Source organism: Apium graveolens, chromosome 3, assembly GCF_009905375.1.
Source record: "Apium graveolens cultivar Ventura chromosome 3, ASM990537v1, whole genome shotgun sequence".
NCBI lineage: Eukaryota > Viridiplantae > Streptophyta > Magnoliopsida > Apiales > Apiaceae > Apium > Apium graveolens.
Window position 1 is genome coordinate 277,146,508 of NC_133649.1, and position 26,237 is coordinate 277,172,744.

General features: G+C 36.7%; 2 non-coding genes across 2 annotated transcripts; one reads left to right on the forward strand and one right to left on the reverse strand.

The window, feature by feature from the left end:
- The first annotated feature begins 9,979 nt into the window (after positions 1–9,979).
- Positions 9,980–10,086, forward strand: LOC141715356 (small nucleolar RNA R71). The gene has a single exon (XR_012572122.1). It is a non-coding gene; the product is annotated as a small nucleolar RNA R71 (small nucleolar RNA).
- A 5,270-nt stretch (positions 10,087–15,356) lies between these two features.
- LOC141715822 (small nucleolar RNA R71) lies at positions 15,357–15,463 on the reverse strand. The gene has a single exon (XR_012572570.1). It is a non-coding gene; the product is annotated as a small nucleolar RNA R71 (small nucleolar RNA).
- Between the last annotated feature and the right edge of the window lie 10,774 nt (positions 15,464–26,237).

Sequence of the window (26,237 nt, forward strand, 5' to 3'; positions counted from 1 at the left end):
GCTATAATGCCCAGCATAATAATGTACAGTATGAAAATGACTGTATGATAACTTACGTAAAATATTATATATGATAATTATGTTTTATTTGAATTTAGTTTTTCCTTGGTGACACACACCTTCTTATAAAAACAATTCTTTAGTGGATTTTATTATCCTGCGAATACCTTAATAGTAAACCCAACACCTAGGCTTGGGTTACGGTATTGCATCACAATTCCAATTGGAAGAATAGGACATTCGTTGGAGCCACCGCATAAGATGATCAGTCATACTACGATAAAAGTAACCTTTTTTTACATGTAGATGGACGATTCCCTTTAATTATTGGTTATCACCCTGGCCGCATTCGGGCCTTTTCTGTGTCCGTCCCTCTCAGGTACACACTTCGCGTCTATCCCTCTTAAGACACGGTTTTGCGCCCATCCCTCTCAGGTACGCATACTCCACATGTTCATCAGTATATAAAATACTTTCTCATGTGGTAGTAAATTGGTAGTCTCCCCAGTCCACGAAGTACTGAAGTCTACACCTCCTTGTCCTTGTAAGAATCTCATCATATATATAGAACTTATATTGTTCCCCAAGCATATTGCTTGTTGATAGGTACACTTGGATATGTACGTATATATATGTACTTCCGAGAATTTTCGGAGGAAGTACTAAGGATGTAAGTTGACCGTTGTCAACATATTTGTTATATAAGGGGGAGTTTCTTCTGAAACTATATTCAAAATATTTAAATAAGTCAAGATAATATTCTCCGACGTTCTGAAATTATTCGAATGATTTTTTCGAAAATCAGAAAGTATTTTAAATCAGGATCTATGATTTTTAAATCATAAATAAACGCTTTAATGAATAATAAATAATTAAATGATAATCGATAAATAATTAACCTCGAATGAGTTTACTCTTTAAAAGAATATTTAAAATACTATTCCTCAACTAGTTTATGTCTACGCAATCAATAATTTTTAATGTTTAATCGGTTTTGAAATAAATAATCGTTGGAGTATACTTCTCCCATAATAAAGGAATAGGTATATAATATTTATTATTCGAATAATAAAATATAGTTGAGGGAATTTGATCGTTGGGAAATCGTTTTAAAAAGTTCGAGGTATTTTAATGTTTCGTAAGTGGACGTTGAGTCCCTTTTAAAACGTACTATTATGAACTTGTAATTGTCCTAATATCACCGGAATGATTCCCAGATTTTCATCATAAAATCCCGACCGACTCTCGGTCTTATAATTATACATCACACTTAAAGCGGAAATAAATATTTTACGATACATATAATTATCGTACAACATCGCTATATTATTCAAAATTCAATAACTATGTATCATGGAAAACATGGTATTTATGCAATGACAATAAAACAATCCTTTCACAACACAATAGTAAGTGGAGTTGGGTTCGTAAACTTGCCTGGGTATCTCGAGGTGGAGGATGCTCTAGGTTCCGCTCGGAAATCTATAATCATAACATAATTCACTTCGTTAGGTCCCGTTCTAATTTACGGCTACCCGCACTCATGTGCTAATTATTATGCACCCTCTGAACTTATTTTATCCTTATTATTCCTTTAAGTCCTTATTCACATCATGGCCGCTTCATTTTTCAAAGAATCTTAAGTTCATTTTCATTTTCGCCGTCGGCTCCGCTTATGGATTCTACGGTTTCTAATCGCGCGGTCTCTGCTCTGATATTTTTATAAAACTGAAAAATAATTATTTTCACTTGAAATTTTTATGGAAGTTAGGAAACTCAATATGATACGCTCTGTAAAAATTTCATAATTTATGAATATTTTTAAGTCGATCCTTTATAATTTTTCAAAGTTCGTGATTTGTAGCAATTTTTGCCGCGTAAATCACTTTTAGTAGAACGGTCATAACTTTTGATCTGTAAATCGGAATCAAGCGATTTGAGCACCTCAATGATCCTTATAACATTTAAATCATAATAAATGGTTATTTTTCAAAAAACTACAGTTTACATCTTCGGGACTTTCTGCAGAAACTTAAAGTTACGTTTTGTTCGTTTTAACGAGATTACGTTTATGATCGGAGTTTCATTTACGCCTTAAATCTTTATACTACCACCAACAATCACCATATCATCATCAACACACTAAATCCTCTAAAGAACATCATGTTATTGAGGCAATAACAATCAACCTTAAATCTACTTAACTAAACATCAAGATCTTAACAATATCACCACTAAAACTAGGTTTATAACTACATACTAAAAGGATTTTGAATTTGAATCTTAAATAAAGTTGGGTCAAAGATTTTTACCTTTCTTGAAAGATTGAGATGTGTTCTTGAGGATGGTGGATTCTTGGGAGTGCTTGTTATGGTTTTTGGAACCTAAAATCACCATTGAAATCAAGAAACCAAAGAAGAGTTACTATTCATACTATTCACTAGCAACTTTGTTGATTTTATTTCACCCATCAAACCTTGATAAAAAGAGATCAAAGAATTATCTTACCTTAATTTGGTTGTTAGGAAACTTGAGAATTAATGGGAGGATTTATCCATGGCTAGAACTTGGAGATTTGATTTTGAATTCCTTGGTGAAGAAGAAGAAGTCGAATGGAAGAAATGGGGAGAGCAGAAGTGTTTTTATGCTTGCTTCCTTGGTTGCTTCAATGAAATATGTTGGTGATATCTTATATTTATTTGATATTCTCTAGTTTAGAATCCTAGGTTTATTCTTGTTTCCAAATCCATGGACAAATCTAAGTAGCTTCCTAGTTTACAAGCTAAGCTACTTGTTTTAGCTTCCTTAGCTTACTATTTCATTAGCCTTGGTTGATTATCCTATATCTAGCTCACTATTTGATAAAGTAACCATGGTTACTTTCTTACCATGGTTAGTTAGTGCTGTTATGTTTATTTAATCAGTTTACGCGTTCACTCGATCGCTTAAACGTTTTCGTAATACTTCCTCGTAAATGGTTCGCGATGTAATTCCTTTCGCATTTATTCCTTATATTTTGAATTATCATACTTGGATATAAATCCGTAGGGTTTTAATCTTGTAATTATATTGGGATTCCCGTAATCCTCGATGATTCATAAATATGGTCATTTTTCAAAGTTCGTTTTTTTCAAAAACTAATAGCGTTTACATACACTCATTTGGTACGTATAATCATAATATCAACTCTGAAACTCATTTTCTCACGCACTGCAGAATGTGGGCTCAAAATTTTTTTCCCCGTCTGTCAGGGTTACTATTCATTAAACTGTTTTACAAGGTCTCAACAATTTGAGTTATTACATTATGTTTGTTAATCCCTACTTTACCATTTATATTGTTTTTCCTTTTAGCCTCTATTTTAACCTCAATCTTTTCTAGTCTGTCATTCAATTACTTGATAGACAGATGACCAACATTCACTTTCTTCTCCTTCCTCACTTGACTAGATTCTCTTGAAATAAAGTTTTTGGAAACTGATCCATATTTTTCATTTAACTTGGTAAGTTTGGCTTTACTCACATGTTTGCTCACAGCCGATGGATAAGGATTTATGTCACTCGACGGATAATCCTTTTGATTATCCGACTGGATGACTCTCATCATCCGTCGAGTCCACTATCTGTTAGCAATCCTTCAACCAAATTGGATTCCAGCTTCTCCTCATTCTTCTTCCAGGCTGCTTCACAAAAGGACTCAATACCTTGAACTTTGGTGATTTGAGCATGAACATCTCTAGATGTTTTCCATGCCTTAATCACCTCCTGTTCTCGTTTAAGCTACTTCTTCAAAATCTCTTCTTTCTTCAAGGACTCAGTTAATTCATCCTTATCAATCTTACACTCAATTCTCAGTTTTTCAAATTCAATAAACTGAGAATCTAGCACATTATTTCTCTCACTTAAAAACAAGTTGTCTTTTTTAATTTTAGCATTTTCCTTAGTGAGAGACTTATGTGTAACACGCAAATGATATAATTCTGTAGACATGTCATTTATTGCATCATTACACTCAGCTTTAGATAAATGTGCAAGGTTAGTGGTGATTACCTGATTACTTGAAGAACCTGTCTCTGTTTTATCATAATTGGCCATTAGGGCTAGATTGACATATCTGACATCCTCATACTCATCCATCCAGACCATCTGCTACCCAGTCATTTTCTTGTGTAATGAAAGCCCTTTCCTTTTGTTTGAGCAACTCAAAATATTTCTGTTTATAATCCACAGGCTCAAACTTCTTCATGCTGGAATCTGACTTTCTACACTCACTGGCAAAGTGCCCTGCCAAGCCATATTTGAAACATTTGAATTTTGATTTATCCACCATGTTTCTATTTGGATTAGCTGCTCCAAAGTTCCTCTTGAACTTGAGCTTGGAAAATCTTCTGTAAAGAAATGCTAGATGTTCATCAATATCATCCATATCATCTTGGCTCAAAGAATCTTCATTTTCTGCTACCAGCCCATTGCCCTTGTTTTCACAGACCTTTGAAGTAGATGAAGGGTTTTTAGAACATAAACGCAACGAAAACGTAAATTTAAATTTTAAAAAAAAACGAAACCCTCCGCAGGATCCATGCGAAAAATAATATTTAATTCGTAGTTCAGTATGTTTACCTTAAGAAGCTTTACGTTAATGGAAAGATGGAGGTCTTTAATAGCGATCCAAGAACGATGAACGGAAATCCCTAGCAGCTGCTCCTCAAGTGTGAAGCACTCCACCGGTATCTACCAAGAGTACAATGTGATGGAGGAGGAAGAGGTTGAGAGAATTAGTTGCCTCCCTCTTGTTCTACTTTAGAATTAGGGTTAATTATTTGGGTTGAGGCAAATAGGGTTTATAATAGTATATTTATAGGCAAAATTTTTAGCTGAAAATTTTCCATAAATATTATTATTAACCCTTTAATTGATTATTCTTATTAACCAATTAACTAATAATTAAAACACCTTTTAATCATTAATCCCTTTTCTAAACACTTTAGAAAAATAATTTTCTCACTTGATTTAATTTCCAAAATTAAATTCTTAATTAATAATATTAAGAATTAATTAATTCTCATTTAATCAATTATTAAATCTGCTAATTAATTATTTATTTCACAAATAAATAATTATCAGCCATTATTAATTAATTCCTCCACCATTAAATCATTCTCTTTTATGGTGTGACTCTGTAGGTTCAATATTAAGCCGGTAGTAGAAATAAATAATAATAATAAAACTATTTTATCATTATTTATATAAATTCTCTAATTCATTAAATATGATTAATTAAATTAATCATATTTATTCTACATCGTGAGGGATACTTTTCAGCATATCGCGACTATCCGGATAATACGAATTCACTGCTTAGAATACCAAGAACCTATTCAGTGAGTAGTTACCGTACAATCAATTCCTTCTACCCTGTAATGTCATGATTAAATACAAGGCATGGAACTTATGTCAAGCCTATCTTATTTAATCATTTGCTTTCCCATTCACTATGCTTAGTTCTATTTAATGTAAATTAGAAACTCCTTTCTAATTTCATTCACTCTGGCCAGAGATTCCTGAACTAGCATAAGTGGATCAGCATTAAACATTCTCTTCCTTCACTGGAAGGGGTAGATCCTTTATTGATCATACACTATCTTCGTGTACAAATTCCTATACCCAGTAGAGCCCTTATAATTGTCCCCGGAGACTAAGAACTAAACCAAAGCATAGTTCAGTGTACACAAGATGACTATGATGACCTCAAGTCTAAGGATACTTGTACAACTATCACTATGTGAACAACTGCTGACACGTGAGTGAACTGCATCAGTTGTTCAGCTGTGTGAGTCATGTTCAGTGAACTTATTCTATAATAAGCACCTACATACTAGCTATAGTGTCACCACACAAATATCTATGAGAACAGATATCCTTCATAATGAAGCAAGCATAGTATGTACCGATCTTTGCAGATTACCAATTACCAGTTAGTAATCCTATGACCAGGAAATATTTAAGTTTAGAGTTATCATCTTTTAGGTCTCATTATTATGATCTCATCATAATCCATAAAAAGCTTTACTCTAAACTATGGTATATCTTATTTAAACACTTAAATAGATAAAGCCCGTAATAAAACCAAAACAAGTCTTTTATTAATATCAATGAAATCAAAACAGATTACATAAAAGTTATTCCTAAATCATCATACATGATTGGACTTAGGACACATCTCTTTCAATCTCCCACTTGTACTAAAGCCAATCACTCTGGTATCTAATACCCATCTTGTCTTTATGACAATCAAAGTGACTTTGAGAATGTGGCTTTGTGAGTGGGTCTGCTACGTTGTTATGTGTGTCAACTCTCTTGACGTCTCCTCTTTCAATATAAGAATTCAAGGTATCAATAGGTGATCAGGATATGAATAAAAAGGTTACTATAAAGGTTTGAACAATAATCATATCAAGTCATTACAAGAACAATAATAGGGGTTTCTCAAGAATCAATAACAGGTTCACAAAGAACAATAACTAGGGTTTCTCAAGAATCAATAACGGGTTTACAAGTGTTATAAAACATCAATACTCTATCATGACATTAACAATATCCTTTCAATACACAACTTATACAAGTAGGCAGAGTTACTTGCCTGAATTTGCTTTCCTGTTTCACGAGGGTTGAACTACCGCCACCTAGTACACCTTTCCATTTCCTAGCCTGAATGCCCTCATGCTCCGAATCTACAATCCAAAAATCAAAACCCTAATTAGATTCCCGTTCGACGTTCCCGGAATGCTTAACAATTTCCCATTATCGCAATACCCTAAGAGTACATATACTCAATCATAACACAAAGCACGCTTATACCATAACTCGTATACTTTAACCAAATAGTCAACGAATCATATATTGCATCGCAATTATGACACATAGCATATAATCCTTGTATCCAAACTTTATACTCGAGTTATATTAACAATTATACAATCTCATATCAAGACGACTCAATCCTTCATTTTATTTCATATTATTCGAACTAAAACCATCAAATAAACCAAATAATCTCTAGTAATCTTACATGCATTTACTTTATGAAATCATATGACCAAATCAACCTCTTTTACACCCTTAACCATTCGACCATTACAACCAAACACAATCAAGTGTACTCAATTACAATCACACATAATCAAACACAAATAATCCTCTTTTAGTAACAAGCAAGTACAAGAATCACTTATACAATCAAGTCTCATCCTTATTAATCCAAAAGACGAATCAAAATCACAATCAAAATCAAAATCAAACCTTCTTTTAATTATAAAAAATTCGAACCTAAAATCAACATAAACGCAATCCAAAATTGACATACAACCAAGTAATCATGTCAATTATTACTAGTAGCTAAATCAATTAGCATATAAGCCAACAAAATCAACTTAATCCATTTCAATCATAAGACCCATTCGGGTTTTCAAAAAAACACACATGCATAAATCATTTTTGACATGCAAGGCTTTAAATCACAATTTCAACTCATTTTAACCCTTAACTTAACCATTCAACTTATTTTCTTTACAAATCAAACTAAACTCATGAAACAAATATTTATATTTAATATCAAGTTTAACACTAAAACAATTAAGCAACTCATCATTTAAAATCAAAAACCCCTTTTTAACATCAAAATTTGAACCATCATCAAATAAAACCAAAGAAAATACAATACAACATCCACTATACTTCTTTTATGATTATGCACTAAGAAATTGAGGTTTTCTTAGGTAAAATCAAAAGAAGTTGATTTCAAAAATAGCTTAAACACTTACATGCAAAAAGGTAAACAGATAGAGAATGAGAAATAAGGAAGATTGATGGTGACAACTTTGATTTCCAACTAGATTTAGGCTTTGCATGTAAGAGAGAGAGAGAGGGAGTGTATGAGAGAAGAGAGAGAGCCGAGAGGGAGAGAGTTCGGGAGAGAAGAGAGAAAGAGAGATGAGAGAAAAGAGAGACAGAGAAAGGAAAGAGATAGAATGAAATGGAAATGACCAAACTTCTCTCCTTTTATACTTACAAGTTTGTGGAAAAGAGAAATTACTCTTGTACCCTTCTCTCATTATTAGCACAAAATACATGCAAGGATAGTATGGTCATTTGGTTAAGTTGAATGGATATAGTGGGGTAGGAAATGACACATCTAACCTTCTCTCATGTTGTGAGTGGAAATGCATGCAAGGGCAAGTTGATAATTTAAAAAGAATCTAAATTCTTAATTTCCTTTTATCCTTAATCAAAAACGAATTTGATTAATATATTTTTGAATTAGAAAAGATAAACATGCCATGAATATCACTTTTAGAATATATATCTTGAAATTAGCTTTTCATCCATATTTTTAAAATAATTTTTGAGCGTACGGTTTATTTGTTATGGATTTTACAAGATTCCGCTCAAAATAGAATTATTACTCAATAAAATCATTTTAAAATACACTTATTACGAAATAAATCCGTCTATAATTTTTATAAAGTCTCTAGGACTATTTTGAAGATAACCAAACCAACTTCACACCTTGAACATACTCGGATAATTTTATAAAATATTTAAAGGTTCAATAAACCTTAGTTTAAATCAAATAAATCCCTTAAAATCATTTAAAAATCAACAGAGCATATAATCAAGCATATTTCCAAGCAATAGCACATATTCACATATCACGACTCATACTCCATCACAAAATTTCCCTTTTTATTATTATTATTATTCCCCTTTTCACGTAACGGGTCACGTTCTGCTTGACAGCCCTGACGCTAAGCGTTTCAATTACACTTCACAATCAATCCTCTACACCAACTGACACGTCACTAGAATATAACACTTACTGTACTTAAAAATTTACATTTCACACAATAGCACATAGTTCGCATTTAAACACTTTAATCCCTTTTAAGATGGGTTCCGTTCTACCTGACGGCCCTGGTAACACAGCTTATCCCCTAAGCTGACTCATCAAACTGGAACGGGTCATTTTACGTTCCCAGTTACTAATATATAATAAAGACAATTAACCAATAAAATCATTTATCCCTTTATTTAATCACATAATTTATAATTACACCACAAAATTATACTTTATTCACTTAATCATGTCGCTGAAATTAGCAGTCGTCACACTTGCAACCTTTCCAGAACTCAAGGTGATGGCATTCACCTGTTTTTCAACTTCCCTCTTGCCTGGATTGGCTTCTGTATCACTAGGAAGCGTTCCTGGTGGTCGATTCAATAAGGCATTAGCAATTTTCCCTATTTGGTCCTCCAGAGTCTTGATAGAAATAGCCTGGCTTTTGCATATAAGAGCCTGGTTTTTGCACATAAGCCTTAACTCCTCCAATTCAGATTTTTCATTTGAATATTGACCTGCACCTTCATGAGTTTGTTGTTGGAGTTGTTGTCTTGATGCAAATTATTGCTGAAAACCTGGAGGATTGAATTGCTTGTTTCCAAACTGCTGGAACGGCTGTTGTATCACATTCTGATTGTTGCTCCAGCTGAAGTAAGAATGATTCCAGTTATCAGGATGATAAGTGTCTGGAACTGGGTCTTGCGATCTTTGAAAGTTGCTCACAAACTGAGCCGATTCACTAGATATAGCGCATTGCTCCATGGCATGTGAACCTGCACACAACTCACAAACACTGGTTATCTGATTAACACCTTAGTTAGCCAGAGAATTGAACTTCATAGATAATGCCTTTAGTTGAGCAGTGGTAGCCGAAGCTGTATCCACTTCAAGAACTCCTACTACCTTGCTCCATGACAAATTCAGGGTTGGATACTGATATTCATTAGTAGCCATCATTTCAATTAGATCATAAGCTTCCTCATAGCTCTTTGCCCATAATGCTCAACTTGATGTTGCATCGAGCATGGGTCTTGACTGTGCTCCCAACCCGTTATAGAAGCAATTGATGATCATCCAATCAGGCATTCCATGATGAGGATACTTCCTAAGCATCTCCTTGTAGTGCTCCCAAGCTTCACATATAGATTCTCCCGAATGTTGCGCAAATTGAGTAAGAGCATTCCTGATTGCAGCTGTCTTTGCCATGAGGAAGAATTTAGTAAGAAACTTCTGAGCAAGATCCTCCCAGGTGGTGATAGAACCTGCTGACAGAGAATGTAACCAGCACTTAGCTTTATACCTCAGAGAGAATGCGAAAAGCCTAAGCTTTATAGCATCTTCAGAAACACCATTGAACCTGAAGGTGTCGCAGATCTCTATGAAATCCCTAATGTGCGTATTGGGATCTTCCGTTGGAGCACCCCCAAATTGAACTGAGTTCTGCACCATCTGAATTACGTCAGGCTTGATCTCAAAGGTATTAGCTGTGATCACTGGTCGGACAATACTAGATTGAATGTCATTGATCTTGGGTTGAGAAAAATCCAGCAACGCTTTCGTTGGTGCTGCTGGATCTCCCATTGTAATGAGTACCTGAAACACAAACAAATAAACCGTGAAAGTAAAAGAATCTGAGTCAGTGAACTTTAACGACCACTGATGATAAGCATATAAACTAAAAATTAACACCGAGTCCCCGGCAGCGGCGCCAAAAACATGTTAGGACAAAAATACGTGTTAAAATTCATGCAAGTATACGCATTCATAAGTAGTATAAGATATAAATCAGATTCGTTCCCACATAGACTGGTTTAGGTTAAGTTCAATTTATGCACCTATGCAACAATGCATGGTTATCGCTCAATGCTAAGACAAATAACAAATTGGGTTTTGATTAAACTAAGAGATTATACTAAATAGCATTAACTAAGAGAATTGAGGTTGAATTACTTATATGAGACAAACATGGGATTCTAACTTCATTACTACTTCACTCAAAGTCATTGTTCTTAACCTTAGCATGTGATGGTGATGACAACTAATCAGATAACACGAAACTAGTAAAAGCCGACTTTCATTGTACGAATACCCTACTACCAGACATCCATAAAAGAGATATAAGCTGAATAGACACCAATTATGTTGAGACCCTATATGTCTATATAATTTGACAACATAAAGGTTTAATGAACAAGTTATCTATCGTGATTACATAGGGCAAGTAAGATGGTTAAAATTACCTATGAATCATGCATAACAATTATACATGAACCTATGCTAGAATGGCAAGTTCTAAATCTCTATATTCATTGTCACTTCAATAAATATTAACACGCTATCTTATATATTAGCTACACACATAAGACGAATAAGCACAATCAATACTAGGATATCAATCAATCACTACACACCAAGATATTGAACAAATTAACTATTGAAATCCATAAGTAAATCTGTTAGAACCCCACGATAATGATTAGTTCATAACCGAACTCATCGTCGCCGTGAGTTCTAATGAAAACATGATATTATACAATATAAGAGTACTAGGGTTTAAAGACAAATCGAAAAAAAGCATCAAAGTATCAACTATATTGAAGAATACAAAAGTCTTTTTCTATGTAGCTGTCTTGTGCTCTTCTAGGTCTTCGTATGGCTCTCCCTTCGCTCCTTGTTGTTGAAAACGTCTTTTTATTGATATATATAGGCTCCAGGATAACCAGGACTCTCAAAATCTTCAATTTTGACTAAAATCAAGATTCTGGTAGAGAAACGGGGTGCGGGCGTGCTAATTTCGGGCGCGGCCGTGATTGAATAGTGATTTCAGCGGCGCGGGCCCGCTGGTTCTGGTGCGGTCGCGCTGACCTTCTGGAAATTTTCTAACAATTCTTCTTTTGGCCGTATCTTGAGTTCTGCTCGTCAGAATTAGGCGATTCAACTGCCCACGTGAAGCTAACGAGATTTTCTATAACTTGAGGATGACCTAGAATTTTAATTCTGATCTCTTTTCAGCATATTTCTTTGAAAAGCTCCTTTTTTCATTTAACTGATGCCTGTAATGTAATAACACAAAAACATATCAAAAATACTAACAACTTGAGTCCAAAACACCAACTTAAGCTTGTAATAAAGCGTTCCAAGTAGATATAAAATCCACTTGTCATACTCATGCATCATTTATTTCTATAGATTGTGATTTCGAGTTTGATGATAATGATGTCATTACTAAGGCCACCGTTGACAAGATTCGGTCTTTGCCTGTTTCTGAGAGACTGTGGCCCAATTGTCTCGGACGTTCCATATGTAATGCTGATAAAGTTAATGTTGAGGAGTTTGTTGCTAATTTGAAGAAGTTGCAAACAAAAGGTGAAAGTGGTACTTTGAAAAGAGCTGGATCTAAGAATATTGCACATAGAGCCAGGGGTAAACTAGTCGTCTCTGCTGCCTCAAGCTATCTCAGTCGGTTCAAAGTTTATCTTCTGAGACTCTAGAAAGCCCCAAAAGCAATCAGGACGCTAGAATGAGTACATGACGAAATATGTTAAAGGTATATGTTTTTTCCTTTCTTTCATGACATATCTCTTGTTGGCCTTATCTGTTTGGATTTTTTTGATATCCTGGATTGAACCTTGTTTTTTAATTGTAGGGTTTAATCCCCCCATCATTAAGCCCCTTTTGATTTCTGGCAAGGATTTGTTCAATAAAAGATCTTGTGAGGAAAGATCTACTAAAACCGAGTCATCCAAGGCCCTATATTGTCGAGTCCCTTGTTCAGTCCTCCCATTAGCCCTTTGACTAAAAAGGTTCGAGTCAACCCATCGGTGACCACCATTAGCTCTGATATCCCCATGCCACTCCTGATTTAAAGATATCCAGTTCATGCTGACCCTCATACTTTTGCTCACTTACTTGATGACATGGTGCTCCCATAATTAATGGAGCAACCTTCTGCCAAGGAGCTTGAAGATATTCTTGACAACGCAGCTGATTACTCCTTCCACGTAAGCATAACTTTTCCTTTATTACGTGCATTTCTCTTTTCCTTGTTCATTATATAATGTTTTTTGTTGATAATTATTGACGTATATTTCTTCCTGCTTCGTGTAGACACTCCAAAGTATGTTGGTTTCTCGTGAATTCTACAATCACAAAATTCAAATGGCCAAAGAGCTCGAGGAGGAGCATAAGTCTTGTGTCAAAAGGTTGGAAGCTGCAGAGAACCTTGCCAAGGAGAGGCTAGCTGGTCTGGACGATCTTCAGAAGGAGTTTGACGAATTTTCCACTAAAGTTCAGTCTCTTGAACATGACATGCATTTTGATGCTGAGAAGATAGTGTATCGGCAGATTATGAGGACCAGGGTTTGATAAGTGGCATTTTATACCACTTAGAACGTCTTATAATGGCTTGAATTGATGTCTTGAAATCAAGTATTTTGTGTATTTGATGTGCTTTTTCTAGTGTTTTGCATTTCAGGGTATAACTTGCGTATGTAGGAAGATTTCATCGAAAATAAGCCTAGGAAGTGCTTGGCATTGGTTGTGGGAAGTTAGGAGCAGAATGCAGCAGAAATCAGGAGCAGAATGTGATATTTTCCAGTAGCCTACTAGGCACTGTCTCAGGATCTGGGGCGGCTGCCTGGGAGCTGGGGCGCCCGCCCGAGAAGCTGGGGCGGCCGCCCGGAGACGGGAAATTTAAATCTGATTTTTACACTTCTTATTTTGATGGACTTCTGAGACGGCTGCTTCTTGTGGGCTTCTATATAAGTAATTTGCAGAGACGTTTCATGACGTGTGGTATCAAGCAAGGAGCAAGGAGAGAAGAAAGAAGACCATTTTAGCACATTGCAATGAAGAAGAGGAAGTATACGTTTTCTTGTGATTCTTTTATTCGTTGTAATAGTGGATGCTAGTTTTCTTACTTTGAACCTTATTACTCTTGTGACGTACTCTGGTTTTAATAAGTATTTTTATTAGTTTATATTGTGTGTTATTATCATGTTTTTATATGAACCCATGGTGACGATGAGTTCTATCATGGGCTAATCGTGATCATGGGGTCGTAACGGATTTACTATGGATTTCTTTAGTTAGTTGTTCAATACCTTGGTGTTTGATGACTATATGATATCTAGTATATGTTGTGCTTATTCGTCTTATGTGTGTCGTGAACATATAAGATAGTCTGTTAATCTCTTGTGAAATGACAGTGAATCTTGAGATTTAGAACTTGTCATGCTAGCATAGGTTCATGTATGTGTATGCATGATTAGTAGGTAACTCTAACCGTTTTACTTGCCCTATGTAATCATAATGAATAACTTGTGCTTAAATCGTTATGTTATCAAATTCTGTAGATATATAGGGTCTCAACATAATTGATGCATATTCAACTTCTATTTTAATTGTGGATGCTTGGTAGAATGGTATTAGTACAATGAAAGTTGGCTTTTATCAGTTCCGTGTTGTTTGATTAATATTATCACCGTTACATGCTAAGGGTAATAACAATGATTATTGAAGGAAGTAGTAATGAAGTTATGATCTCATGTGTGTTTGATAGTGTTAATTCAAGTGTTATTTAAGTGTTTTATTCTAGTAGTTAATTGTAGTTAATAATTAGTTAATCAATCTTAAGTGATATTGTCTTGACATTGGGAAGTAATCGTACATTGATGAGTCAGTGTTAATTGAACTTAATTAGTCTGAGTCTCTGTGGGAACGAACTAGAAATTATTCTATATTACTTGTGAACACGTATACTTGCGTAAAATATTAGCGCGTGTTTTGTGCCCAACAAGTTTTTGGCGCCGCTGCCGGGGACTCGACGTATTTGTTTAGTTAATATACTTTCCATCAGTGGTCATTAGGACTCATTGATTAAGACTTGTTACTTATTATTTCCGGTTGTGTTTCAGGTACTCTAGCGAGCGTTTATGCAAACACGTTCTCGCACTCGCAAGAGGACTTTAGATACGGCTGAGGAGACAGACTCAGTTCTTGATATTCAGGAGAAGATAGATTTTGAAGATTCGGATAAAGAGAGTGAGCAGAAAGAACCGATAATCATGGGTGATCGTATAGTTCCAGCAGCAGATCCAGCTCTTATGGACTTTTCTCAACCTAAAGTTGATGACATTCTGTCAAACATCCTTCATCCGGCTGTTTAGGCTAACACTTTTGAAATCAAGTCGGGCACTATTCAGATGGTGCAAAATTCTGTTTCTTTCGGAGGTGCTGTGACTGAAGATCCCAACATGCATATCAGGAATTTTTTCGAGATCTGTAGTACTTTCAAATATAATGGTGTTACTGATGAGGGTATCAAACTGAGGCTTTTCCCATTCTCTCTGAGGGATAAAGCTAAGGACTGGTTACATTCTGAACCAGCTGGGTCCATCACTACTTGGGAAGATCTTGCGCAAAAGTTTCTGGTGAAATTCTATCCAATGGCCAAGACTGCAGCTATGAGGAGTGCTCTTACGCAGTTTGCGCAGCAACCAAAAGAATTTATGTGTGAAGCTTGGGAGCGCTACAAGGAGATGTTGAGAAAGTGTCCACATCATGGTATGCCTGACTGGATGGTGATCACTGGGTTCTATAATGGTTTGGGGGCCCAATCTCGGCCCATGCTCGATGTAGCAGCTGGAGGCGCCTTGTGGGCCAAAAGCTATACTGAGGCTTATAATCTTATTGAAACTATGGCTGCAAACGAGCATCAAAACCCAACTCAAAGGATGATGCCTGGAAAGGTAGCAGGTATTCTGGAAGTTGATGCAGCTACAGCTATTGCAGCGCAGCTCCAAGCACTGTCTTTGAAGGTCGATTCTTTAGCCAACTATGGAATCAATCAGATAGCTATGGTATGTGATCTTTGTGCAGGCTCTCATGCTACGGATCAGTGTTCTCTTGTTAATGAATCTGTTCAGTATGTGAATAATTATCAGTGACCGCAGCAGCCTGTGCCAGCTACTTATCATCCTAACAACAGAAATCATCCCAATTTCAGCTGAAGCAACAATCAGAATGCTGTTCAGCAACCTATAAGTAAATAGTTAAATCCACCTGGATTCACGTAACCTCAGCATTATGCTCAAAGGCAATCATATCCTCAACAAGGAGGTGCTGCTCCACCTTCTAGCGCTGATTTCGAGGAGCTAAAGCTGTTGTGCAAAAGTCAGGTTGTTTCTATCAAGACCTTGGAAAATCAAATCGGTCAAATAGCCAATGCCGTGCTCAATTGTCAACCTGGCACACTTCCCAGCGATACTGAAGTGTCAGGCAGGAAGGAAACTAAAGAGCAAGTCAAAGCTATTACCTTAAGGTCTGGAAAAGTTGCTGATGCTGAAAAGCAAAAGAAGAAGGAGCTGAGGTTGTAGATGAAGAAGAGATGCAAAAGGAGAAAGCGGCGGAACCAAGGAAGACTACTGTTGAACACACTCTGCCTGAGGGTAATACAGGGGAGAAACAGCTCTATCCTCCACCACCTTTTCCTAAGAGATTTCAAAAACAAAAGCTGGATAAGCAATTTGGTAAGTTTCTGGAGGTGTTCAAGAAACTTCACATCAACATACCTTTCGTTGAGGCTCTGGAGCAAATGCCTAGTTATGCGAAATTCATGAAGAGTATTCTTTCAAGGAAGGTGAAACTAGATGATCTTGATACTGTTGCTCTAACGGAAGAGTGCAGTGCTGTGCTGCAACAAAAATTACCTCCAAAGCTTAAAGATCTAGGTAGCTTTACCATTCCTTGCACCAATGGCAAGTTGTCTTTCGACAAGTGCCTTTACGATTTGGGAGCAAGCATCAATCGGATGCCATTGTCTATCTTCAAAAAGCTGAATTTGCCTTATCCAAAGCCCACCTACATGTCTCTACAATTGGCTGATCGTTCTATTACATACCCACGAGGCATCGTGGAGGACGTATTAGTAAAGGTGGATAAGCTCTTCTTCCCTGCAGACTTTGTCATTCTGGATTTCGAGGAAGATAAGAAGATTCCCATATTCTTGGGAAGACCTTTCTTGGCTACAAGTCGTACCTTGATAGATGTGCAGAAAGGCGAACTTACTATGAGGGTGCAGGATCAGGATATGATATTCAATGTATTCAAGGCGATAAAATTCCCTACAGAAGACGAGAAGTGCTTAAAGGTGGATTTGATTGATTCTGCGGTAACTTCGGAACTTGATCATGTGCTAATGTCTGGTGCCTTAGAGAAAGCCTTAGTGGGGGAATTTGACAGTGAAGATGAGGAAGGCAATGAGCAACTACAATATCTAAATGCTTCTCCTTGGAATCGAAAGCTAGACATGTCATTTGAATATCTTGGTAATACTAATCTCAAGAATACTGAGGGAAAGCTCAAACCATCTATTGAGAAAGCACCTACTTTGGAGCTTAAACCATTGCCTGAACACTAGAGGTATGCTTTTTTAGGTGATGCATCTACTTTGCCTGTTATTATTGCATCTGACCTTTCAGGTAGTGAGGAGGATAAGCTATGAGGATCTTGAGAGAATTCAAATCGGCCATCGGATGGACTATAGCAGATATAAAATGGATCAGCCCTTCGTACTGCATGCATAAAATTCTGCTAGAGGAAGGTAGTAAGCCGACTGTTGAGCAACAACGAAGACTCAATCCTATCATGAAAGAAGTGGTGAAGAAAGAAATCCTGAAGTGGCTGGATGCAGGAATCATATATCCTATATCTGACAGTTCTTAGGTGAGCCCCATGCAATGTGTACCTAAGAAAGGATGTACAACTGTGGTAGCAAATGAGAAGAACGAGCTCATCCCCACTCGAACAGTTACAGGATGGAGGGTATGCATGGATTACAGAAATTTGAACAAAGCCACGAGGAAAGATCACTTTCCTCTTCCGTTTATTGATAAGATGCTTGACAGGTTAGCTGGTCATGAGTATTATTGTCTTCAGGATGGCTATTCGGGTTATAATCAGATTTGTATTGCACCAGAAGACCAAGAAAAGACTACTTTCACTTGTCCATTTGGCATGTTTGCTTTTTACAGAGTTTCTTTGGTTTATGTGGTGCACCTGCCACTTTTCAGAGATGCGTGATGGCTATATTCTCTGATATGATTGGAAATAATGTCAAAGTGTTCATGGACGACTTCTCCGTCTTTGGACATTCATTTGATGAATGTTTGAATAATCTTCGTTCGGTGCTAAAAAGGTGTGTGGAAACTAATTTGGTGCTCAATTGGGAAAAATTTCACTTTATCGTACGTGAAGGCATTATTCTTGGGCATAAAGTCTCTAGCAAGGGCCTTGAGGTGGATAAAGCCAAGGTGGGAGTTATTGAAAATCTTCCACCACCTATTTCTGTGAAAGGAATCCGTAGTTTTCTTAGTCATGCGGGTTTTTATCGGCGTTTCATCAAGAACTTCTCAAAAATATCTAAGTCGTTGTGCAACTTGCCCGAGAAAGATGTGCCTTTCAAATTTGATGATATATGTTTGGTGGCATTCGAGACTCTCAAGAAGAGTTTGATAACTGCACCAATAATTACGGCACCTGATTGGACAGAACCTTTTGAGATGATGTGTGATGCGAGTGATTATGCAGTAGGAGCAGTTCTTGGGCAGCGCAAGAATAATCTTTTTCATGTGGTCTACTATGCTAGTAAGACACTTAATGGAGCTCAAATGAACTACACCACTACTGAGAAGGAGCTCTTGGCTATAGTCTTTGGTTTCGAAAAATTTTGATCTTATCTGCTTGGGATAAAGGTGACAGTATTCACTGATCACGCTGTCATTTGCTATTTGGTCTCAAAGAAGGATTCGAAGTCTAGACTTATTCGTTGGGTGCTCTTGCTACAGGAATTTGAGTTAGAGATCAAGGATCGAAAAGGTACTGAGAATCAAGTAGCTGACCATCTCTCTATATTGGAGAATCCCGATTCTACTTCCCATGATCAGACATTGATCAACGGATCTTTTCCGGATGAGCAGTTGTTTGCGGTTCAGGAGGAAGAGCCATGGTTCGCAGATATTGGAACTATCTTGTCAGCAATATAATGCCTCCTAATATGAATGCAGCTCAAAAGAAGAAGTTTCTCCATGAGGTAAAGTGGTACATGTGGGATGAACCATATTTGTTTAGACAGGAAGCTGACCAGATCATCAGGAGATGTATCCCATTCTGTCAGACGGAGGGGATATTACGAGACTGCCATTCTACAGTTTATGGTGGACATTATGGTGGTAAAAAGACAGCAGCTCGTATTCTTGAAGCAGGTTTTTTCTGTCCTACATTGTTTAAGGATGCACATCAGTTCGTTTTAAGGTGTGATCGTTGCCAAAGAGTTGGGAATCTTACTAGAAATGATGAGATGTCTTTAAATATGATGCTTGAAGTTGAGGTCTTCGATGTTTGGAGAATCGATTTCATGGGACCATTTATCTCATCCTGTAATAATCAGTACATCTTGCTGGCAGTCGATTATGTCTCGAAATGGGTGGAAGTCAAGGCTCTACCGACAAATGATGCAAAGGTAGTATTGAATTTTCTTCATAAGCAGATATTTACAAGGTTTGGAACTCCACGAATGATCATAAGTGATGAGGGGTCGCATTTCTGCAACCGTAAGTTCACTTCTATGATGCAGCGCTACAATGTGAATCATCGTATTGCTACTGCCTATCATCCGCAAACTAATGGTTAAGCTGAAGTGTCTAATAGAGAGATCAAGCGCATTCTAGAGAAAGTTGTTTGTCCATCAAGGAAAGATTGGTCTTTAAAGCTCGATAAAGCTGTTTGGGCATATAGAACAATATACAAGACTCCACTTGGGATGTCCCCGTTTTAACTTGTCTATGGTAAGGGATGTCATTTACCTGCGGAGCTAGAGCATAAGGCTTATTGGGCGTTGAAGAAGCTAACCTTGATCTAGATGCAGCTGGGAAGAAGCGAATGCTTAAGTTAAATGAACTTGATGAATTTTAACTTCAAGCGTATGAGAATAACAAAATGTACAAGGAAAAAGTAAAAAGGCGACATGACAGGAAGCTATCTCCTAAGTCATTTATGTCGGGGCAACAAGTTCTTTTATTCAACTCTCGTCTCCGACTTTTTCCTAAAAAGTTGAAATCAAGGTGGTCTGGACCTTTTATCGTCAAAACTGTGTTTCCACATGGAGCGGTGGAGATTTTTGAGAATGATCTGGGCCAAGCATTCAAGGTTAATGGTCAGAGATTGAAGCATTATTATGGGGACACGACAAACCGGGAAGTGGTTAGTGTCATTTTATTGTCAACTTGATCGGAGTACTATACGTCAAGCTAATGACGTAAAAGAAGCGCTCCTTGGGAGGCAACCCAAGATTTGAGACTTTAGGAACCCTTAGAAGTTAGTACCATATCCAAAACCACAAAAAAATCAGAAAATATGGGCAGAAAAAAAAAATTCCAGAAACCCCTGGGGCGCCCGCCTGGAAATCCCGGGCAGCCTCCTGGAGTTTGGGGCGCCCGCCTAGAAATCCCGGGCGGCCTCCTGGCACCCTTCTGTCTGAAAAAAATTTCCATCCTTACAAAAAAACAAAAAAAAAATCAGAAAAATAAAAAAACATAAAAACCCACAGCAAACAACCCACAAACCCACGATTTCTCTCCCACAAACCCCACTCCCACTCTAATTTTAACCCTAAATCCTACCCTATATATACACACAACTCCTCCATATACACTCCCATGTACTTTCAACTTCAAAACTCTCTCCTACACTCAAAACACAACTCTCAAATACTTTTTCTCAGTTTCAATGGCACCTAAGTGATCTCGAACTATTGATAGCAGCAGCACCGTTCCCACTGCTGATTCTTCGAGGAGAACTGCTGCGAGGCCCCGTTTGGTGGATAGGGCTGCTGAGGAGGAGTATACTAGGCTTCTGACTAAGCCGATTCTGAAAGAGAGGGGATATTTACCATCGGGGAGGGATGGTGAGTTATTGTCGATGATTGCGGAGAAAGGGTGGATTTCTTTTTGTGAGTCGCCAGATGCGGTTCCAATGAGTGTGGTTCGCGAGTTTTATGCGAACGCAAAGGCGGACAAGAATGGGTTTACTGTTGTTCGTGGGCTTACTATTGATTATCAGCCCGCGGCGATTCACCGTGTGATTGGGCAGTGACAAAGGAAGCCCGGAGAGGAGGACTGGAATGAGAAGACCCCCGAGGATTTTGATTTGGATTTGATTTGTGCTACTCTCTGTTAGCCGGGCATGGTGTGGAAGTTTAAGATGGGATCTAACGAGTATCGTTCTTTTCCGGCGGTTGCGATGAACAAGTATGCCCGTGCATGTAATGATTTTATTTGTGCTAATATTTTGCCTTCTTCGCATGCACATGAGGTTACAGTTGAGAGAGCAAGGTTGTTATGGGGGATCTTGAATGAGGAGTATTATGTGGACCTTGGTGAGTTCATATACCAAGGGATTTTAAATTTTTTGAGGGGGAGGACACAAAGCAACATCCCTTATGTATATACTGTCACGAAGCTGTGCAGAGCAGTTGGAGTTCACTGGCCTTCTCATGAGCAGCTGTAGATGCCGGCCGCTCCTATTGATTCAGTGACTCTGAATGCGATGCATGAGTGGAAGGGTAGAGAGCCCGAAGAGTATGGTTTGGGATATCGTCTTCCAGGAGGACGACCAGCAGTTGGTACTACTATGGCTAGGCCCAGTCAGGCTCGTGATGAGGCAGGCTCTTCTAGAGCCCAGAAAGGTGCTGGTTCAGGGATGGCTGATTCCCAGTACAGGAAGCTATCGAGGAGGATGGATGCGATATACGAGTTGCAGAGTAGGTTTGCTCAGGAGCTCACCCTCGTACTTGGGACTGCTTTCAGAGGCCTTGGAGCTGACATCCAATGGCCCGTTTTTTGGTGAGGACTCTGCTTATCCGCCTCCTAACACTCCACCCTCTGAGGGTGATGATGATGATTTCTCCGAGTAGGTATACCCTGTGTTCCATTCTACTACCTTCATTGGGGACAGTAAAGATTTTAAGTTTGGGGGTGGTAGTTAATGAGCATATTTGTGTGTGTGTCATGTAGTTGCATATTCATGATAGTTTAGTTCATATAGTTGTATATTTTTTGCCATATAGTTTTTTTATTTTATAGCTTTATTTATCATTTCATTTAGCTCATGCATATATCATGATCCCTTTTGCGTTGCTTTACCGATTGATTTGTGATATTGATGCGAGTGTAGTGATAGCGTTAGAGTGATGTTGAATCTTGTAGGTTGACATGCATGCTAGAAACACTTGTAATTTCACTAAGTCTTAGAGTATGCTTAGGGACTAGATTGTTATCATGGTTTGATGGTTTTTGAGGTTAATCTATTGATTATGCTTAGAATTTATGATAGGCTCTTAATGATAAAAGGCATGAAAAGAAAAACTTGGAGTGAAAATTGGAATTCATTGCTTGTTGTGGCTAGGCGTCAAATGGCTAGTAGCCGACTCGTATTTTTATGCGAGTAGTCTAGGGTTGAGCAAGAGGGAGCGAAACGCACTTGCTCAGAAATTTGAAAAAAAAAAGAAAAAAAAAAGAAAAATAAAGAGAAAAATAAAGTTTAATGCATAATCGATCACGAGTGGGCTCTTTGGTATTTGAGTTATTAAGTTCTTAGGGAACTTTGTGCCTAGTGACCTAAGGCTTTTATAGTATGGGATCCGCTAACCTAACGCTCGTTAAATGGATGCCATTGCATAAGTCTTTCGTGGACCTCACTCATTGTACGATAAAATAAGCATTTGTTTATTTTGTTAAATAAAAGCATAATTCCGTAATAAGCTCCAGTGATCTTGAAGTGTTATAAGTCATTTTGTGTCTAGAATTTATTCTTCGTATAATCATGTGATTCCCTTGAGGATAATCGAGTCATGATAATTGATCTAGTTTCGAAGCATATCTGTTAAGCATCCGCACACACCACGTTTTTAGTTGTGTGTTAGATTGCGTGGTTTGATTGACCTTTAGTTGCCTAATTGCATTTGTTGAGATGTCATGAGTTGGTTGGTTTAGTCATTGTGAGGGGGATCCCTGCATTTCATGTAGTTTGCATTCATGCATGTTTTTGTTTTGTTTTTGAGTCTATGACACTTCAGGACGAGCATCGATTTAAGTTTGAGGATGTGATAAGTGGCATTTTATACCACTTAGAACGTCTTATAATGGCTTGAATTGATGTCTTGAAATCAAGTATTTTGTGTATTTGATGTGTTTTTTCTAGTGTTTTGCATTTCAGGGTATAACTTGCGTATGTAGAAAGATTTCATCGAAAATAAGCCTAGGAAGTGCTTGGCATTGGTTATGGGAAGTTAGGAGCAGAATGCAGTAGAAATTAGGAGCAGAATGTGATATTTTCCAGTAGCCTACTAGGCACCCGCTCAGGATCTGGGGCGGCCACCTGGGAGCTGGGGCGGCCGCCCAGAGACGGGAAATTAAAATCTGATTTTTACACTTCTTATTCTGATGGACTTCTGAGACGGCAGGTTCTTGTGGGCTTCTATATAAGTAATTTTCAGAGACGTTTCATGACGTGTGGTATCAAGCAAGGGGCAAGGAGAGAGAGCAAGGAGAGAAGAAAGAAGACCGTTTTAGCACATCGCAACGAAGAAGAGGAAGCATACATTTTCTTGTGATTCTTTTATTCGTTGTAACAGTGGATGCTAGTTTTCTTACTTTGAACGTTATTACTCTTGTGACGTACTCTGGTTTTAATAAGTATTTTTATTAGTTTATATTGTGCGTTATTATCATATTTTTATATGAAACCATGGTGACGATGAGTTCTATCATGGGCTAATCGTGATCATGGGATCGTAACGGATTTACTATGGATTTCTTTAGTTAGTTGTTCAATAGCTTGGTTTGTGATGATTGTATGATATCTAGTATAGGTTGTGCTTATTCGTCTTATGTGTGTCGCGAACATATAAGATAGTCTGTTAATCTCTTGTGAAGTGACAGTGAATCTTGAAATTTAGAACTTGCCATGCTAGCATAGGTTCATGTATGTGTATGCATGATTAGTAGGTAACTCTAACCGTTTTACTTGCCCTGTGTAATCATAATGAATAACTTGTGCTTAAATCGTTATGTTGTCAAATTCTGTAGACATATAGGGTCTCAACATAATTGATGCCTATTCAACTTCTATCTTAATTGTTGATGCTTGGTAGAATGGTATTAGTACAAAGAAAGTTGGCTTTTATCAGTTCCGTGTTGTTCGATTAATATTATCACTGTTACATGCTAAGGGTAATAACAATGACTATTGAAGGAAGTAGTAATGAAGTTATAATCTCATGTGTGTTTGATATTGTTAATTCAAGTGTTATTTAACTGTTTTATTCTAGTAGTTAATTGTAGTTAATAATTAGTTAATCAATCTTAAGTGCTATTGTCTTGACATTGGGAAGTAATCGTACATTGGTGAGTGAGTGTTAATTAAACTTAATTAGTCTGAGTCTCTGTGGGAACGAACTTGAAATTATTCTATATTACTTGTGAACACGTATACTTGCGTGAAATATTAGCACGTGTTTTGTGCCTAACAGGGTTGACACTATGTTTAAGTTTTACAGGGGGGAATGGAAGACTTCGGACGTGTTTGAGACTATCAAGATTTACAATAAAGACTTCCCTGATAACGCCTTCCCATTGGATAAGTTTAAAACCCCCAATGAAGACGTGGAGATGAAGTCCCCCAAAGACGATAGCCCCAATGAGGAGTGATTTCGTATCATTGTTTTATTTCAGTTATGAACTTGTTTTGACTTCCTATTTTGTACTTTGGTTTTTGCCTTGCTACAATGGATCCTTGTTTTATCGTTAAGGCGGGGGATTTTGATCTAATTTGCTGGATATTAATCGTAATTTTAATGTCTTTGATTCGTAATTATTCATGCCTTTGCATTTTGTTGAACTCTTGATCATTTCGCTTGGTTAGATCATACTGTATCAGTTGCACTTTTTTGTTGAGGTCACATATATATATTTTTTTGATAATATTTTGTAGATACTTGCACGTATGATTATCACGTAAAATTTATTCAAACAATTCCTTAGGAAAAAGAATTGTTCTGACTTGTCGTCAAGTAAACCTCTTACTTGTTGTCATACATTCTCTATGTACAATTTTGTTTCAAATGTAATTGCAAACGTTAACATATGTTGTTATACTTTATCATCAAAATATGTAGTTTTGTTGTTAATATGTGTTAACTTGTCGACAAGATACGTTATTTTGTCAACGTTGGTGCATGCACTCGTAGTGTAATATCCGGGATATATCATATAATTATTTTTATCAATAAATAAATATTTTATGATTATTATATGAATTTTGGTGAATTATCTGTTAAGTGATATCTCTGTTTGGATATGTAAATATGATAAAATTTGAGTGTTTTATTTTTTATAGGTCCAAAATAAAATATAGATAATTGTGATATTTTTCTATTAATTTTTATGTTGTTGTATGGCTTTATAAATGACTTATGGATTTTATAAATTATTTTTCCGAGTATTTATAAACTATTTTGTATAAACGGGAATCACCCGACTTCAACCGTTTTTACGTTTTTACAACCCGGAAATCTTGGAAAAACTCTTTCCAAACCTAATTAGAATATTCCGAGCATTTTCCATGTTTTAACTTCTTCGATCCGGTGTACGATTTTCCCTGTGCGGGTCCCGATGCAAAATTTTCGATACAATATTCGTTTCGGTAAATTAATAAACCCGTACTTGTGAGAAACGGGATCTTTTGATTAAACTATTATATTATCTTCTCGTAATATGTGTAACCAAAGCGCTGAGACCAAGTCTGTATTTACAGAATGTATAAATTAGGATAATTATCCTAAAACTGGTACCGACTTGGATCTGTTTTATCAAATAAACGTAATATTTTATATCCGATATTATCCATAGGGTACCAATATTTCGTAAATACAAACAACCAATACAGTATTGTATTCTGTACAGATAATCATTTGTAAACAGTAAAATTATATAATTTCCAGAGAAAAACTCTAAATTCATATTGTTCTTCATAATCAAACCTAGATTTTAAGGCAGTTACCGATATCCAATTTTGGAGTTTAAGTAACTGAATCGAAGGTATTGAAGAGTACTATCAGAATCAAGGGTTTGTTTTACTGCAGAATCAAAGGTTATTTTTCTATATTTTTCTTTAATTTCAAATTATTTTGGATTAAAATATGAATTTTTATTCGAGATATTGTTTGTGTTATTTGATGTTTGAATAGTGTAGATCTTTTCTTCCTGATCATTTTGGTATATTATATG